Source organism: Chrysemys picta, chromosome 2, assembly GCF_011386835.1.
Source record: "Chrysemys picta bellii isolate R12L10 chromosome 2, ASM1138683v2, whole genome shotgun sequence".
Taxonomy (NCBI): Eukaryota; Metazoa; Chordata; order Testudines; family Emydidae; genus Chrysemys; species Chrysemys picta.
In genome coordinates, this window is record NC_088792.1 from 138725254 (window position 1) to 138744556 (window position 19303).

The 19303-nt window shown below is 41.3% G+C and overlaps 1 long non-coding RNA gene across 1 annotated transcript in view; it reads left to right on the top strand.

Moving 5' to 3' along the window:
* The window catches only part of LOC135981503 (uncharacterized), a 38575-nt gene that overhangs the window by 7413 nt on the left and 11859 nt on the right, over positions 1-19303 (top strand). The gene's annotated exons all lie outside the window — the stretch shown is intronic.

A 19303-nucleotide genomic window follows, 5' to 3' on the forward strand; every position in this document is an offset into this window, starting at 1 on the left:
AGTTTATTAACTACAAAAGGTAGATTTTAAGTGATTATAGGGGATAGCAAACAGATCTCAGCATATTACTGAGCAAATAAACACGCAAACTAAGCTCAATACACTGAAGAAACTGGCTACAAGTAGTAATTTCTCATCCTAAATGTTGTTTTAAGCAGGTTGCAGAATTTTTGTGGACAGACAGCTCTTGCTTGCAGCTTAAAAATCCAGGTATATCTTTCATGGACCAGAAACCATTCCCAGCCCACGTTCAGTACTCCCCCACCCCGCCCCATGCTTTTGTCTTTGTTTCTTAGATGTCTCCAGCAGTCATCCTGGGTGGGGATTCAGTGAAGAACAAACCCTGATTAACTCACTTCCCAGCCTTAAACAAGATTTACATATGGTGGGAATCATTTGTTTCCCAATTGGATCCCCACCCCCCTACTCGTGGAAAAGTACTAGCAGTTCAAGATAGTGTCCAGTACCAGGTGACATAATCACATGACCCTGCAGTGTCAAAGCAGCATCTCAGGAAGGTCTGAGATAAGCATCTTCAAAAACCTATTGTTATCCCTAATGGCTTATTGACTAACCAGCCTATTATTATCCCTAATGGTTTATTGACTAACCAGCCAGACTGGTTGCATTGTCTGGTGGGCGTTCCCCAGGTGCAAACACTTTTGTAATTGTTACATAGTCAATATTCCTAACTTCAGATACAGCAATGATACATGCATACAAATAGGATATCATAGTCAGTACATCATAACCTTTCCAATGATACCTCACGTGATCCAACTTGCATAAAACATATCTTAGTTATCCCATATTAATATCATAACAATATCTCTGAAGAATATGGGGCATAGCATCACATCATAATTTTGCATAATTGTGAAAACTTATATTGAAAATAGGGGGAAAATGCTTTAAAAATACATTGATATTATCAGTCAAAATTATATTTAAAAAAATCAAATTTTGCTAAGCCTGAAGATCAGTGTTGTGGAAAGTGCAAGACTTGCATATTGTCCTATTTTGTAAAAGGATAAAATTAATACATTGTTTTCTTAATAATTGAGAAATAGGCTTCACCATATAACTGCTAAGTGCAGCCTCTGAATGTATTCCAGTTCTTCTCTGAAAAGGGCTGGAGTGTATGGGCTGAATCCTACAAACTTTTACTCGCATGCCTTCAGTGTGGTCACTTACATAAGGCTATCCAGGATCTGAACCTATGAGTATGGGACTACATGATTTTAAATTCTCTACTTCTACAGGACTCTGAAAATATCTCATGGCTGTCACTACTGGCTATAGCACATCTTTTTGAAGTGATGAATCATTCTCAGTCACTCACAGGGGAAGGTGACTATCACTGAACTGTCTTAAAGGCACAGTTGGCACAGTTTTGGCTGGCATCCTACAATAATGCATGCTAGCTGCCCTAGTGTTTTACTCTTGGATCTATCTCGGATTGTGGTGTGCTGGTGGAGGACACCTTAGGCTGCATCTGTGCCTCCTCTTTCCAGTCCTGGGTTGCAAAAATATGGACTAGCTTGGCATGAAAGTTGTGGCAGCACTGAAAAAGCAGGTGATACAAGAAATGTTCAAAACATTCTGGTGCATGCATGAAACGCCAAATTTATTCACTGAAATGAATGGTGTTACAACCAGGATGGATATGCCCTAAAGTCACAATGGGCTGCAAACACGGGTGGCATGCATCATGTTGTGGGGCAGCCATTTCATCCTAACACAGTAAACAAATGTTATGATTCTGTACTTTTTTTTTTTTTTTTACTGCTACAAACACCTTTTAAATTCACATTTAAATGCAGCTTTGGTAGTCCAAAGTTCATGGGCCTGATTCTCCCTGTCTTGTACCTTGTGGAATCCTTTACATCTGTGTAAAAGCTACTGTTCTGATGTGGTAGCATTTCACACCTACCCTCACAGGCATAAATGACTATGGTAAAGCCTTGTCTAGACTTGTGATGTTCTGTCCCTTTAAATGTTTGAGCACTTTCCTCCTCCCCAATGCAAAGCCTCACTTTCATGTTGGTTTCAGATTTGCTGCCAGAATGATAATCTCCACAGCAGACAGCTGTTTCTATCTGTTTCTCTGCTGGGTCTAAATATAACATATTGTCAATGCTGACCTTCTATCCCATGAGTGCACAGTGCTCCCATTTACCAAGATGAAATTTTTTTTAAAGGGGAAAAAGTTCACCTAGAAAGAGGATCGCTGGCTTCTGCCAGCTGGGGTCCCAGCAGCGGGCTGAGTGGGGCTGGCAGCCAGGACCCTGGCTGGCAGGAGCCGGCGGACAGAACCCCAGACCTGCAATGGGCTGAGCAGCTCAGCCCGCGGCTGGTCTGGGGTCCCGGCCGCCGGCCCCGCTCAGCCCGCTGCCGGCTGAGTGAACAGAACCCCAGGCCGGCAGCGGGCTCAGCAGCAGCTGGGACCCGCAGCCTGCCATTAAAAAAAAAAAAAATTGGCTCACGTGCCACCTTTGGCGCACGTGCTGTAGGTTGAGGACCCCTGTTCTAATGTATACTGTGTGTACTGTACTTTATGGTAATTTTCACTATACGCGATTTTCCTCTTACGCGCTGCCTTAGAACCTAACCCTCACGTAAGATGTGACTCCACTGTATTCATTTTTGAAAGTTTATAATAAGCGATGCTCCAGGGGGACAAAAGGAGGAGGGGGGACGCAAGGTGGAAGTTTCACCTAGGGCGCAAAACCGGCCCTGTCCTGACCCATCAATGACAGCAGAACAATATCAGTTCCATCAGGGAAGTGGTGAGTCAGTAACACAATTTGCTGCTGCTCTAAGGAAGTTGACAGGACAATGCCAGTTTGGAAAAAGCATTAAATGATGCCCAGTGACTAGATCTGGAAAAGTTACTGACTATATCAGCACTTACATTCAAGAAGGCTGTTGAAGTAGCAGTGTCATGGAGACTGCAGAAAAGGATTCTCTAGACTTTTTAATATCAGCCAAGAATTTCACCACCTGGATCAGTGAGACAGTGAACAATGGGAATGTAAGGAATTTCCATTTGTCCATTGCTCACAAACTGCATATTAAGAAGGATTGCTAGGTACACCAGGTTATTTGCAGGAAGTGCCAGAAGAAAGGGCATGTCACGGTAACCTGTCACACAGTTCAACGATCAGCAACATAGAATAACCATCATTTGAAGAAGACACCTATGAAGACTGAACCTAACAAAGGACAGAAGTCAGGAATGCATAATATGGAAACAGACTAACTCTAGTGATACTGGCCAAGACCTAGCACTGCCCATGGTATCAGAACACTTTGAAAATCTTCAAGAAATCCTGGACAGACCCTCCAAAGTTTTTGAAAAAGAACTTGGACACTGGAGCAATGAATTTCACTGTTACGTCTGACAGCAAACTAAAATATTGCAAGCCAAGAGTTGTGCCTTATGCTCTGATGCCTATGGTGGAAGCTGATTTGGACCATTTAGTGAACATTGGAGTCTTATCACTGATTTCACACAGTGAGTGGGCTACCCCCCATCATATTAGTGATCAAGAAGGATGGCTCCTGTCCAAATTTATGGAGATGTCCAGGTGACACTGAATCCAGTTTTACTTGCAGACCAGTATCCACTACCTTGTATTGAAGATTGTTTGCTACTCTTACTGGAAGACAGTGTTTCAATAAATTGTAGTTGCTCAGTACATACCTACAATGGAGACTGACCTGGCATCTCACAAAACATGCAAAAAGGTTGTTACAACAGGTTGCCTTTTGGTATCACATCAGCATCTGCCCTGTTCCAGAAAGCTATGGATGAGATTCTGAAAGGACTGAACTCCATTCAGTCTGATTTGGCTGACATCTTTCTTACAGACAAGGATCAAGAGTATCTTCCTCAAAATTTGGATGTTGTCTTGCAGTGTTTGGAAGACCATGGACTGAAAGTACATCAAGACAAATAAAAGTTTTTCAGACCTTCAGCTGAATACCTTGGGCATGTAATTGAAGCCATGGGCTTACGGAAATCACCAGAGGAAAGAGAAGGCAGTTCTTCAAGAGCCCCTGCCAGAGACTGTCATAGTTACTTTCATTTTTAGGACTGCATAACTTCTGCCTAATCTGGCAACAGAATTAGGCACTCTTTAAATGACTTCTTACAAGAAAAAGGAAAAAATTGAAATGGACTAAAGAGTCTGAGTGTACATCAATCAAAGTACCAATGCACTTTCATGCTTCACTGCCATTGGCTTGTGATGCTTCACATTATGGAATGGGTGCAGTTCTTTCCCATAATTTTTCTAATGGCATGGAGAAACCAATTGTCTTTGCATCATGAACACTCACCACTCCTGAGAAGAACTATATACAAATAGAGTGAGAAGTTCTCAGCATTATTGTTGGAATGCGGAAGTTCCATACTTATCTGTATGATAGGTATTTTATCTTGCTGACTGATCATTGCTCATTCCTTTCAATTTTTGGATCAAAACATGGAATTCTGTCATTAGTTGTAGCTTGTATGCAAAGATGGATATTGCTACTTTTTCAGTTCATTCCTATACTAGCCAATTCTGTAAATGGACTCAGCATAGCGTGCCTGCCATGCCCAAGCTCCCATCAGCCCAAAGAATCTTTAGATTAAGTGGTTTTATCTCATTTGATGGATTGGTTACTCATCACTTGCATAAACATCAACAAAGAGACTGCTAAGGATGATGTGCTTTTCCTTGTGAAAGGAATGGTATTACGAGGTACAGTGTTGGATCATAAGAATCCCCAATTTACACAATTTGTGTCAAATCAATGTGAATTCTGTGAATCACCATTGCATCTTATGGGGAATGCTAGTGATCACTTCGAAATCACTTCAATCTCAGGTTTTAGAAGCTCTTAACAAAGGTAATTTTGGCATTATACGGCTGAAGGTCATAGCCCCGAGTCATGTGTAGTGAGTGGCCAGGGATCGACAGACATTGAGAGGAAGGTGAAGTGCTGTACTATGTGTCAGCAAATTCAACATGATCCTGGCCCAATTAGTCTACATCCTTAGTCATGACCTCAGACTCATTGGAGACACATTCATGTGGACTTTGCCAGACATTTTAGAAGGTTGTTTTTTTTTCTTAGTCTTAGTCAATGCCCATTCACAATAGCCAGAAGTTTCCAGAATGATGACGACTGCTACAGCTACCAAGACCATTGGACTTCTTTGTACCTGGTAAACCAAATTGGCTAAAACATTAGTTAGTGAGTAACAATGGACCTCAATACTGTTTTGAAGAATTCCAGAGTTCCTAATTTCAAATGGAATTCAACACACATGCTCTGCTCCATGCCATCCTGCTACAAAATGACTAGTGGAAGCAGGGGTGAAAGTAACTTAAGACTTAACGGTACTCCGGAGTCCTTGGAGGAGAGGGGGGGTCCTCAACTGGAAGAGGCGTGGCCTCTACCAGAAGAGGCAGGGCCTTAAATCCCCGGGCACTTTAAATCAGGATTTAAAGGGCCCCGGGACTGGGGCTATGGTAGCAGCAGCTGGGAGCCCCGAGCCCTTTAAATCACCCTGGAACTACCAGCTACAGAGGCAGCTGGGAGCCCTGGGGGTGATTTAAAGGGCCCTGGGCTCTAGCTGCTGCTACCACAGCCCCAGGCCCTTTAAATCACCATCGGAGAGGGCCCCGGCCTCTGGCAGAGCTTTAAAGGGCCTGGGGCTCCGCTGAAGTAGTGGCAGCCGGGAGCCCCTGGCCCTTTAAATCACTGCCAGAGCCCCGCAGCTGCTACCCCAAGGCTCTAGCAGTGGGGCTCGGGTGGCAATTTAAAGGGCCCTGGAGGGTAGCAGCAGTGGGAGCCCCAAGCCCTTTAAATCACTAAATAGACTAGCAACTACAGTCATGGAGTGAAATTAGTACCTGGAGAACTCGTAAAATGCATGGGACCTGTGGGGTGGTTTTGCTGGTAAAATTATCCAGTGGTATTTTATGGAAACAACATATAGACTAGTTGCAGCCTCGAAGTACTGAAGTCAGAGCATATTTCAGTCTGATACCAGATCCAGCTGATTCCTTACTCTAAACTGTTCCTGTTGTCCAGGACACTGCTACACCACCATCACCATGTTACCCCAAAAGGGAGGGAAAATCAGTTGTGCACCTGAAATTATAAATGGTTTAGTTTACTGAGTTGCTATTCCAGAGTAGAAAAATCCCTTGCAACTTCAGAAGCTGTAGGAGTCCACCCACAACTTTGTTAGCTACCATGAAACACTATATAACCTATGTAAATGATTGTGTGTGTGCAGTTGGAAAGTTTTTATAAAATAAGGTGAGGAATGTGAAGTCCTATCCCTTTAAGTGTTTGAACATTCCCTATTGCAAAGCCTCACCTTTGTGTTGGTTTGTTTTTCTGCCAGCACAATAGTCTCCAGAGCAAACAGCTGTATTTCTATCCTCTCCCTTTGTGTCTGTGTCCAATACTAGTAAACTTTGTACACCTAACTCTCTGCTCCTACAGACCCATCTGTGGTAGCAATGGTGGAAGCTATCATGGAGACAGGATGCAGACACACTTTTACTGTAATCCTCTAACCTTGCACTGAGCAGACTAAGGTGCAAAGCAATTGAGAATAAGTTCCCAGGTGTGTCTGCTGTAATAACTCCACGTACCTCATAAAACTAGATGACTTCATTTCCCCCTCTCCCCCATTCTATGAGCCTGATCCTAAAAAATTTCTTGGCTCGGGGTTACTCATGTGAATGATTGTTGAAAGTTGGGCCCCAAATTTGCAGGGGAAATGTCTGTTGAGCATCAGCTCTTTCTGTCCTTCCCTGCCTGAGTTAGTGTGTTGGGATGATATGGCTTCCCACAACAAGATTCATGGAAATATAGCCTTTTCTAATGGTTTCTACCTACTCACCTTTTCCTTTTATACTTTGTTTAAAATCACTCCCTGTGCTTAAGCTACAGTTTTATGGAACCCTATATTAGACTCTCTAGTGCAATTTTTTTAGTAGACAATAGAAAGTAATTGGGGAGATGCAGTTTGCACCACCTCTTCATTAACTGAGTCTCTCAGTCCCTCCAACTCACATATTTGACCTTGGTTATCTTTCAACTCAAGAGCCCATGCAATTGCCTGTCGATAGCCTCTTTTTTGGCACCCCTTTCAGTTCAGTTCTTGTAGCTTTCACACAGCTGACCAACAATTGATAATTCATTAGGGTTTCTCAAATTGGCATGCTGCAGTTGCTTCTCCCAGAAGGAGATCTATTAAGATGCTTCATCAGTGGATTCAGGAAACTTAACATCTAGTGTCATGGAGGTGTAAGGGTCCTTCAGTTCTGGAAAAGCTAAAAGGGGGAGGGGAAGGGATAAATGATCCAAGGAAGCCATACTCCAGGGATGTCTAGAGAACAGTTTGTCTAAGAGATTCTGAATACTTGAGTTACCACTGAAATAGGAATTGAGGGGTTTAGGTCATTATTTTTTCCCCTGCAGACTTGTCTTGCTGACTCCACTTGAATCTTAGAGTTACAACTTCCTATGTTGGGACTGGCTAAATACCATGCACCAATCAGATTAGAAACCAGTAGGCAGTGTGGGCTGGCCTCTGCTGTGTTAAGGTTCACTTTGTTTGTGACACCAGTGTGAAGGCTGTAACTCTCACTGCATCGGAAGGAAAAGTTATTTTAAATTCCTTAAATATCTTACCTGTCCCCAAACTGTGACACTTTCCTAAGAGATTCAAAGCCCATGTGGCTTCTTCAAACCTTCCTCTTAAGGAAGAGCTACACTCACCCCTCAGGGAACAAACGATATCACATAACTTGTGATTAGTCCCACAGCTCACATTTTTAAAAGACCATCGAGTAACTGCAGTGAACTATTCTGATCGCTCTGAAAAGTCTGCGTGCGCGCGTGCACACGTGCTGTGGGACAGGGGTGTAGCTGTGGGACAGGGGTGTAAATTAAAGAAAATACCAATCTGCTCATTGATATCCTGGGTCCAGTCCAGATCCTTTTACCCATACTGAAAAGTAACTTCTTGTTCAAAGCAATGGAGTCACATGCAAAATCAGGTGTTATTCAACATGAATTAAGGTGTTGGAATTTGGCTTTCCATGAGATGAAAGAGGCTAAATTAGCTGTAAAAACTAATTAACTAGAACCAAGGAAAATGTTGTGTTCTTTACTAGTTTTTCTTGATAAGTATATTTGAATATTAAACAGTTGAGCTTGAGCAAAAAGAGGAGGAAATGCATATTAGGGATTTGTTTTTGGGGGGGGTTAAGTAAACTCTTTCCAAAAATCTGTGTGAATCCTGGAAAAGAATGGTTTTGAGACAAAGGGATTGCTCAAGCAATTTTATCAACATCCATTATTCTCCTCCCCCCCCCCCCCCCCCAGGCATTCTGGATGTTTTCAGAGCTGTGAATCCTGCTAGAAATGTTACTGTCCATTTTACTTTCATATTGGGCTCACGCAGGGAGGAGCAGTAGATGACAAATTGCTGATTCCTCTATCACTTCATGCTCTTGAAAGTAACTCTCAAGCTTGCGGAGCAGCTATTGGACAAAAAAGCTGCTGAGAATCATGACTCTCTGGGTCTCCTATATTCATTCATTTTGAAAACTAAATATATTGGCACCCTATTAATACATGCATAATGGTCAGGTTTTATGCTAGTGCAGTTCAATGTTTTATATATTGGTGGCCTTCAAGGGGATGTTTTAGACAGCATTGTCTCTTTGTAGTCAACAGTGGCAGAGCAATGACATTTTTTGTATTCTGACTGGTCTCTTTGTTAATCCTTTTCAGTTGACACTACATTCTTCTAAACAGGTTCATAGGGCTGCTCCCTGATTATACTATGAACTCACCAGTAAAATCCAACTGTTTAAGCAGACCTGCTTGGCCTTTCACCTCAATGTGTAATTGCCATAGTTAAAAATTGCCCTTCACACTTCCCATGCAAGCCCACTTTGTTCCTGATGTATAAACATTACAGAGAAAACATTAAAAACAATAAAAGAACCTACGCAAATGCTAATAAACTTACCAGAGATCACCTGAACTGTCTCCAACCTGGGCTCTGGCAAATGAATCCTTTAACCCCATCCTGCAAAGGCATCTCTTTTGTGGCCACAAGGTCATAACAGCCTTATCTCAGAATTAGCATCCTCATGAAAAGTCTTGTCCATCCTTTATACAGTTCAGGGGTCTTTAATCTGAAGTTTCTAGAAGCAGGTAATCAGTAGACAATCGGTTTCTCTTCCCACAGTGTAATTTCAAAAGGATGGATTGCAAGGGGGCATTTGCATTCATATTCCTCCCCCCCCCCCAATATTTCCTAGGAAATCCACTTGACGCATTTTGTCCAAAAAAATCCTTTGAAGTTCCTAATATCTCTCAAATATTGCCTTAATCCTGTCTTCCTTCTAACGAATTTCCATGCAATTGCACACGGTGTGTAAACATTTGCATTCGTAATACAATGAATTTCAAAGATACTAAACGTAATTCAGTAAGGTTTGTCCAGGGTATTATATCTATCACAATCAGTACTACAGATTTGCAGATAACTGGAGTTTGCCATATTGTTCAGAATATCTCCAATAAACCGCTGCTTTCCACTGGTATGAGTTGGCCCCTGTGAAACAAAAATAGGCAATTTTGTAGCACTTGATATTTGTACAATGCTTCAAACACTAAATAATTCAAGTATATTTTCAGTATTAAAATACTTCTGGCAGCAGACTTATTCTGTATCTGCATAATACCCTGGAGCTCAGTACTCAAATTTAAGGGAAGAGTGCCAGAATGAGAACCCTGCCATACTAGGCAATGGGAAAGAGAGATATCTGTAGTGAGGGCTAGGGGTGGTAGCACAGGGAACAGTTCTGATTGGGTGTATGGGAGGCGTGCAGAGGATGGTTTTGGCAGCACAGAGTCCTTGTACAGCGAGAAAATGGGGAGTTCACTAAGGGGCTTTGTGGGGAGAAGTGTATGATAGACATGGTTGGGATTTCTCCTTGTGTATATGTGCAGTGCTAGGCTGTTATCAATTTCACTGGCTCATCTGCCCTGGCAGCTCTTCCAGGTGACCATTGTGCACTGTGGGTTACAAAAACCTGGGACAAACCACTTTTTGGTGACACCAGGACAGGGTTAGAAAACAGACTCTTCTAGAATATATGGCCACTTTTTAAAGTATGTCTCCTTCCCTCTCCACTGTGTGTGCGCACGTGCACATATTCTCTCCCTGTCTCCTGTGATTCCCCTTGAGTCCTTACTTCCTGTCTTTTTAGCTGGCCAGACCCTCAATAAGTTTTGGCTGCCTCTTTCCCTCTTTTTGCCATTGGGGGATGAGGTGCCTAGTGCTAGCTCTCCATGAGGATTGTGATTGGGTCCTAAGCATGGGCTCAATAAAGACCTAAGTCCTTCTTTCCTTCAAAAGCCTCTCTAGTTCCTGAGGCGGCTCCCTGTTCTTGAGTTGCCTAGAACCCAGCATCTGGGGGGGGACCCCTAGACACAGAGATAAGATCACGCAGATGGTATGGCTATTCTGTTGGAGTAGCAAAAAGTGCTGGTAGGGCAATCTGAGACCTACTGGAGCCTAAATTAAATTATCTATAGCTTTCAAAATGTCCTAGTTAATGATTCCTTTTTAAAGAGAAACTTAAAATAAACATGACAAGATCATCACAGCATGATCACTGAGAAAATTTATACAATTTATTTGAGTTCTAAGGAAATTAATTCCAGGGAAAATATCCAGTCATAAGCACCAGCCGTGTCAATGAAATCGCTGACAACAAAACCAATCTCTGTCAAATAAGAAGAGCTAACAGTTGGGGAATTTTTTTGTACTTATGTGGGGTGCGGTTTTGTTTGCACATCAGAAACTATTTAGGCTTTGTTCACTTTGAACCTGAAATGAGCAGTCTTTTCAGTTGTGAGGTTTGGCAACACAGTCTGACTACAAATCAATCTTGCTTTCAAGCTCTTTTTGTGATGCACAACTCAAGTCAGGGTGTTACTGTGACACTATCCTGGACAAATCCTATTGAATTAAGTTTATGCATTTTGGGAGTTCATTGTTTAAAAAAATACAAATGTGGATGTATTATTATGGGATTGTATGTAATTCCAGGGGGAGGGGGCAACAGGAATTAAAAATGGGCGGGATGGTTAGGCACATTCACTCAGGTTAGAACACCTCCAGAGAGCTGCCACCACCCAGAGAGAGGCTCACATATACTTGTTCAAACTGGATTCTCCCAGGACCAACGGACAAACAATTTTTGGTTAAATAGCCTGAGTTAAAATTGACTCATAGGTTTCCTTCTGGTCCAAGTGGGGGCCCCCCTAATCTCTAGGGAAGCGTTGGTAGGATTTTGGCATACTAAGCCCCCATAAAACTGGGGAGGCACATTCTGAGCTGAAGTTGTGATGGACTTGTGACAACAGAAAAAAACCCTGTTTGGGGCTTGAAGAACTAATCACCACCACTGCCACTGTTGGAGTCAGGATGTGATCTCTGGTGAGATTATTAGCATAAGAGTAAGTTCTTTTTTGGTTATAATATGTTTTCTTTGTAATGCTTTTACTTTAAAAATGTGCTTGTTTCGGAAGAGCTGTGTGGTACTTTCATTGAGGCAATGACACTGTGTACCATCTCTGAGGAGAGAAGCAAAACGGGTTTGCTTAGGCAAGTCTGTCTTTTGCTGGGGATACACAGTTCCCTGACTATATTGTGATAGCCTGGAAACACCCTGATCAGGAGGAAGAGAGAGACTCAGATCGCTGCCCAAGAAAGGTGATGGCTGTGGATCTTGGAGTCTAGAGTGGATGCCCTTGCTGGACCACAGAGGGGGAATATAGGTGCACTTTGACTTCCACATTGCAGGATCAGGCCTATATTAAATAGCATTTCATGAACATAAGCTCAAAACATCTGACATTGATGTTGGGAGGACACATTGTCCAACATTTCTATTTCTCCTAAATCCTTTGCTCTAATACATATTAAAATATAATTAATGAAACATATAGCAGAAATTACCACAGATGGGCCTCAGTCAAAGCCCTAGATTCAAATGCCACCAAACATTGTAGAAGTTCAGAGGCAAACTTGGCAGCTCAGACCCATCTCTTAAATTTGTGATAGCAACTGAATGCTGCAAATATCATACTTTTATGCAAAGTCTCTCTGGATACTAAAAGAACCCCATGGGCTGCACTAACGAATACTTGCGGCACATAAAACAAGCAAAAATGTAAAATACTGTGCACAGAGACCAAATACAAGCCTCTATCAAAACCTATGGCAAGGGAAAATGTCAGAGGAAAATGTAATCCTATGGAGATGACACCATCAACCATGAAACAACAAAAAGGTACCTTTGATCTCCGGTTGGCCCAAACAACACCAAACTTTGGAAAAAATCCAGTTTAGATTCACATGAGCATCCAAACTTTGCTGCTCAGACCCATCTCTGTTTTTAATAGTACTCTGAGCACTATAAAACATTAATTAAAACTAAGAGAAAATAACTTGGCATTTGTGGGCCTTAAGGCACTTAACAAAGGTGGTGAAGGGTTATTGCTGTTTTGCAGATGAAAAAAGATTACACACAAGGTGAGTGGCAGAGATGGAAATCTAATCCAGAGCTGAAACCCAGTCTACTGTCCTATCCCCTAGACTACATTGCCTTGTGGTCAAGACTTGCATGTTTTATGCCACTTTAAGTTTTTGGATAATGTAACGATCTGCTAAAACATTCGGCTAGAAAACTGCAGCATTCTAAGGGTTAAACTTTGTAAAAGTAACTGGCGCGTAGTAACTCTTGCTCTCCTCAACCTGACTAAAGACAGAAACGACAATTTCAGTATGATGCCTACTGAACAGTTAGCTTCTATTCTTTCTTTATCCTCTTGCAGCCTGTGCCTCTGTTGCTGTTGTTTCCCAATGCTCTTTGACTGTCTCTGCATTTAAGTCTTTCATTAATGGCTAACAGTATTAATGCAATTCTAATGGTGAATATATTTCAGTATGAAGTACACTGTGCCCTGCATTTATTCTTAATCAGGAAGTTCTACCTCCTAAAGAAGTGTGTTGATACATCTATTTTATTGTTATGTTTTCATGTTTGGCAGCACAAAAGACAGATTGCCATGCACTTACTCTTAGTGGACCACAGTTTTAACTCCTTCAGTACCTTATGTTAGAAAAGGGTGAACTATCTTGAAGGTTCAATGGGCTTTTTTATTCATCATCCCTCATTTGAATCTGGATGTTTCTTGAGGGTGGAATTTCGGAGAGGTGCCACTTCTGACATTTGAGTTTGGATGGGGACTTGAACTAGGAATATGGAAATATTGACATTACTTCCTGGTTTTGACTTGTCAGTAAAGAGGGAAAATGAGGCCACTTTGTAAGCTTTCCACTTTTAAGCTTGCCAGCCTGATTTCCAGGTCACGAGCAGCTTCAGCTGCAGGTGAACTTTCAAGTTCACATATAAACCATATTTCTGAATCTCTTGTGGCTCACCCATCCTTGGATAGATTTATATCAGTTGAGGAAATCTATTTAGCTCCATTGTCAAATTTTTTCATGTGTGTCTTTTAATGGACTTGCAAATGGGCAAGAATCCCGACTGGTGTAAATCTGCATTGTTTTATTGACTACACTGAAGCCACCCCATTTTATATCAGCTGAGAATCTGGACCATTTGTGTGTCCATTAAAAAAACAAGATGTCCCCATAACCTTCTGCGTACAACAGCTGTGCTATCCGCCATGGAACAGGTGCCTATGTAAGTAAAAAGAGTAGTGTCTCATGCTGATTCTACTGAAGTCAATGGGGGAGTTTTGCCATTGACTTCAATGGAATCAGGATTGGATCCTTGGTTAGGAATCTGTTAGCAAAAGTGCAAACTCTCCTTGGTGTGTGTTCAGTTCAAAGAGTTCTGAATTCTGTCTGTTTATAGGCTTTCAGGTGTCTTATTTGGCTTGCAAAATGACAATAATCCTTCCACTTGAAATTAGCAGCCAACAGTCCAATACATGTGTGGGTGCAATACTGCCCATCCTAGTGCATGTGAGGTTTTGGTAGACAAGTACTTAAAATGTTGACAGCAATGGAAAGAGTGTGACTTTGATTTTAACTATTTTGTTCTTTTAAAAAAAAAATTATAAATCTGAGTGTTAGTTGACACGCAATATTTAATTATTCTTGCAGTTGTTCCTCTTGTTTCAAGTCTGCCAGAAGATTCCCAAGCCAAATATTTTATGCAGCGCTTTCTAAATGTGTGAAGTTTTTCTTCTTTGTCTCTAGCAGAGCCAAGAATTAAAAAGTAAGGCAATATGATATAGTGGATTGAGCGTGGGACTGGGAGCCAAGATCTCTCAAATTAGAACTCTTTTTGCCCACATCCATATAGCAAGTCAGTGATAGAATCACTTAACATGGCTCACTTTCTCCTCTGTCAAATGGAGATGATGATGCATGCTTAATCCAACAAGGATCCTGTATGGATTAATTAGCTAGTATTTGTTTGTAGAGCACTCTTAAAAAATGTAAAATTCTATGTGTTGGGAGAAAGGGATCGGTTGGAACTGAAGCTACTTTAGTTGGTATTATGACATCTGGTGGAAAGATGGTGTGTGTCCTTTACTCATCTGGCCATAATGAAAGAAAGTATGGAATTTTGAGATTCTAACTCAATGTTTCAGCCAGATACTGGGTTACAAAACTTTAGTATGTTAGTTAGATCACAACTAGTATGGAAGTCAGCTTTGTCGTATGCTTTCAAAATATTTTTCTCCCTGATTTGTTCTAAGCTCAGACAACTATGAAAAATGGTAAGAACAAGCTCTAATTAAAATCAAATGCACCCCAAATTTTCATTTTGGGGCTAAAAGCAGGCATGAAAAATTATAGCCCTCAAAAGTAATCTGGGGCGAGTTGGGTTTTGATTATCACCTTTAAACAGTGCCTTTAAGGTATTCACTATATCAACCGTGACTATTGTGACATTTCCCAGAGTACAATCTGGACTGCTGAACAGTTGTGTCCTCACAATTCTCCAACCTGAGTTGTGTTTTACGCTGCTTTGCTGTGAGAGCAACCACTCCTGGCCTGCTCATACACAGCATCTAGCATGTAAATTACTCCCATCTGAGTTCTGAGTGCTCTAGCCAGCCACTCCTGAATTATATTGCAGAGTGATACCAGCGACTTCCCAGTCCCAGATTTGTCTCCAGAAATGTGCATCTTGTACTGCCCAGCGCTTTCCTTCTGGACAATACAAGTTCATACAAAATCATCATTTTATTAATAGAAGGATTTGTGCATATTTATTTTCTATCTCAAAAGAAGTTTCCCAAACACTTCAATCCAAACACACACTGGTTTAGATAAAACAAGTATATTAACTACAAGTTATTACAAGTAATGAGGCATAAAAGTCAGAATTGGTTACAAAGAAATAAAAGGCAAACAAATATCTAACTTAACAAGCTAAGTAAATTTAAAGCAAAAAGGTTTCTCTCACCACATGCTTACAGCAGTCTGGCTGGATTTCTTTTAGCCAGGATCCGTCCTCCAGTTCTATGGTGCTTCCTTTGTCTTTCAAGTGTTGTTGATGCCATGAGGGGAGAGAGGTAATCCGAGGAGTTTGCTCCCCTTTCTTATAGCATTTCTCTTCTTTGAGAATCCTCTCCAGCCGTGGTTCAGGTGACAGCAAGTTAAGGTGACCAGATAGCAAGTGTGAAAAATCAGGACGGGGGTGAGGGGGTAATAGGAGCCCATATAAAAAAAGCCCCAAATATCGGGACTGTCCCTATAAAATCGAGACAGCTGGTCACCCTACAGCAAGTCTGTGAGTCAGAAACTTCCAGCTGTTTCTTTGCCACCACATAAATTTCTTGCTCAAACCCTTTTTCCCACCAAAGAATGGCTGCTTAACCAGGTGGTAGTCCATTTGATTTTGTTGACACCCCTGCTGAGGCATCAATTCGCCTTTTATCTCTGAGGAACTTGTTTGTGCCTGCTTTTCTAAACGTAAAACCTGTCTTATGCAGTAGAATTTCATAATTTTACATACAATGTTGTCACACACATTTTGCCAGGACAATAATGTTCAGCAGTTTGAGTTTTCACATGATACCTCACAAGGCATACTTTGTACCAATTTATCATAGTCTAGGGTGAACATAGGGATACAGACTGTCACAACTAAGTAACATCAAAGTTGTATTACCTTACACATAACTATACACAAGTTATGAAATAAAACATCTATTTCTATCTGATATTAAATGGGGGGAAAAAACCTTCATTAACTCAAAGCTAAGGCTGCCAGTGATAATTTGTGCTCTTCCAGAATGCCGACTTCAGCAAAACTCAAACTTCTGAAAAACAGGAAATACAGAGTTAAAGTAAATGCCCATGAACCTTAACTCTGCCCCCTTGGAGTGGGCAATAGCCACTGGGAATTATTTTTGTGCATTTCCACTGCATTCACTGTGCTAGAGGTAGCTGTATTAAATGTCGGAGGAGTAAGCTGAAGCATTTTGGGAGAGCTGAGATTGTGCTATGAGATTTGGGATTAGTTTGAGGAGCGTCACAGAGTTGTGAATGTAATATGAGGAGAACTAGGTCTAAGTCACGACCCCATGTGTGTTACCAAAGGAATGAGGTGTGTGCACTTTGAGATTTCTCTCTGCATTATTTCAATACAGAATTGCATAGGTTGTGCCAGTAGCAGGGCACTGGGGTCTTCTTGCCGGTGGTATTGTCTGTCGTGAGGTGGGATATGACAGCAGCCTATGGATTTAATGACGGGTAAGGGAAGGTAATTATAGGTTTAGTGGTATCCTGTGTGCAAGTATGAAAGGATTGTAAAAAGGTATGAAATTGTTACATTTTATAAGTGCAGTATTCTGTTGGGGGAGTAGGCTCAGTATTTGAGCCCAGAGCAAGTGCGGACAGCACTTGTCCATTTACAGTGAAAAGGCAGAGTGTGAATGTGTGTGCAGGGGATATAGAAAAGTGAGGGGTGTATAGGACATTTTTCAAAAAAGGCAGTATTATGGTTGAGGGAGTGGTTACTTTAACTCTGGAATTTCCTGGTGTTCAGTTGGCAGAGTTTTGCTGAATTTAACACTCTGTAAGGCCACGAGCTATCACTGGCCACCTTAACTCTGAGTTAATAGATTTTAAATGGCAAAAAGCTTTATTAGAATAAAGCTGTGGAATATTATGCTGAAAAATCTAAATGGTGATGTAAATTTTGTAGTCTTGTAGACATGGCATAATTGTATTACGTTAAAATGTGTATACAAGAAGTCTCTGTGAATGTGTGTACAGATTCACTAATGGTTTTACAGTCTCAGTTAAATACGTTTTTTGGAAAAAAGCTGAGAGTATTAAAAATACTGCTTAAAATGCTTGTTTGTATGAAATGTAAATTCTAAACAAAAAATTCTGTTTTAGCAAACACTAAGGTTGCAAAGTTATGCACTGAAAAATCAGTAAATGCCTTAGTTAGGACTGTACATGAAACCTCACCCTCTTGTTCATATATATTGCAATACAGGGCCAATTTCTTGTTTGCATTCTGCCCCCCTTGTACTGCCTCATTAGCACAAAATGGCTGGGAAATAGCTGGATCTGGCCAGTCAGGTATGGAGAGGGCATACCTGGAACACTTAATGCTCCAGCCATGCGAAGCAGGCGTTTGGTCCCTTGAGGTCTGTAGCCCGATAGGAAAAGTTAGTGATCGCCAAGTTGCTATAAACTCTGCTGATACTCATAGCAGTATGGATCCATTGTGAGAGTCAGGGAGTTGTAACTAGCTCCCAACTCAATTGGTGAGGCAGAGAACCTGGACCATAGTCCTTAATTACATCATGCTATCATTTCAAAGAGAAACAGCAGAACTAAAATTCATTTGCAAATTTAACACCATTAATCTGGGCTTGAATAGGGACTGGGAGTGGCTGGTTCATTACAGAAGCAGCTTTGCCTCTCCTGGAATTGACATCTCCTCATTTATTATTGGGAGTGGACTACATCCACCCTGATTGAATCGGCCCTGTATTTGGTTCTCCACTTGTGAGGTACTCCCTTCTCTTCATGTGTCATTATATAATGTCTGCATCTGTAACTTTCACTCCATGCATCTGAAGAAGGGAGATTTTTTATCCACGAAAGTTTATGCCCAAATAAATGTTAGTCTTTAAGGTGCCACCGGACTCCTTGTTATCATTTTCCCAGGGTCCCCATTTCCATTGAGTGTTTTGTCAGACATGAGTAATGTGTCCATCCCAACCTTACAGATAAAGTGTACATGATATGGTGTCATGAATTGTTTCTTTATAACACAGAGACAGTACTCTATGTGTGCGTACACACATATGCAGCACAAGTGCTTGCATGAAATACAGAAGACCATCCTTGTAGGAATGTGTTGCTCCCTAATCACAAGCCTTGAAGAACGGCAAACTGTTCCCTTGGCAATGAGGCAGGAGTGACCTTGTTCTAGCGCCTGTTTGGGAAACTTATTTGGCTGATTTGATTGTTTCCTCGCAGCTGGCATTCACGCGCTCAAGAGATGGGTTTGTTATCTTATGTGCATGTATACTGCCTGGCCTTTTTATGCGCAGGAATGTAACCACTAAGAAGTGTTATAAACAAAGTAAGTAAAGAATAAAAGCCCCAGGAAAAGTTCCTGGAGGTAGAGGGGCTTTTCGGCTACCACAGACCTGGTGTTCTGTTTCCTTTCCTGCGTCGTCACCACACATCCTCTTATCTGCTTCTAAAATAACAGCACAACCACCACCATCACTAGATAAGTCCTCCTTTCGGCTGATAATTGCATTAGTATTTATGGGAATTGTTGTGTAAAGTTATATGGTGCTCAATGCCAAAGGCTCAATCTAATATTTTGCCCTTAAGGTGCATAAGTCATCTGACTAATTTCCTCTTTATAGATTCAAGCAATATGAGACTGCATTTTCAGAAATTCCTGGGTGGGTTCCAATCCAGTATTCACAAATACATTGATTCAGTTGAGAAAATGAGAGGGGACAAAAGAGCAGAGACAAAGTCAATGCCAAATAGACTGACTCACTCTTCCTATTACCCGTGTGGGAGGATTAGAAGTATATCAATCAGGGACATGTTTAAAAAATGCTTATGAATCACTGAATTCTGTTTCTAGGTAACATAGAAGCTTATGTTACTGAGGTGTTGTGGTTTGTTTCTTGTTTTTTAATTCTGCTTTAAAAAATATACTTC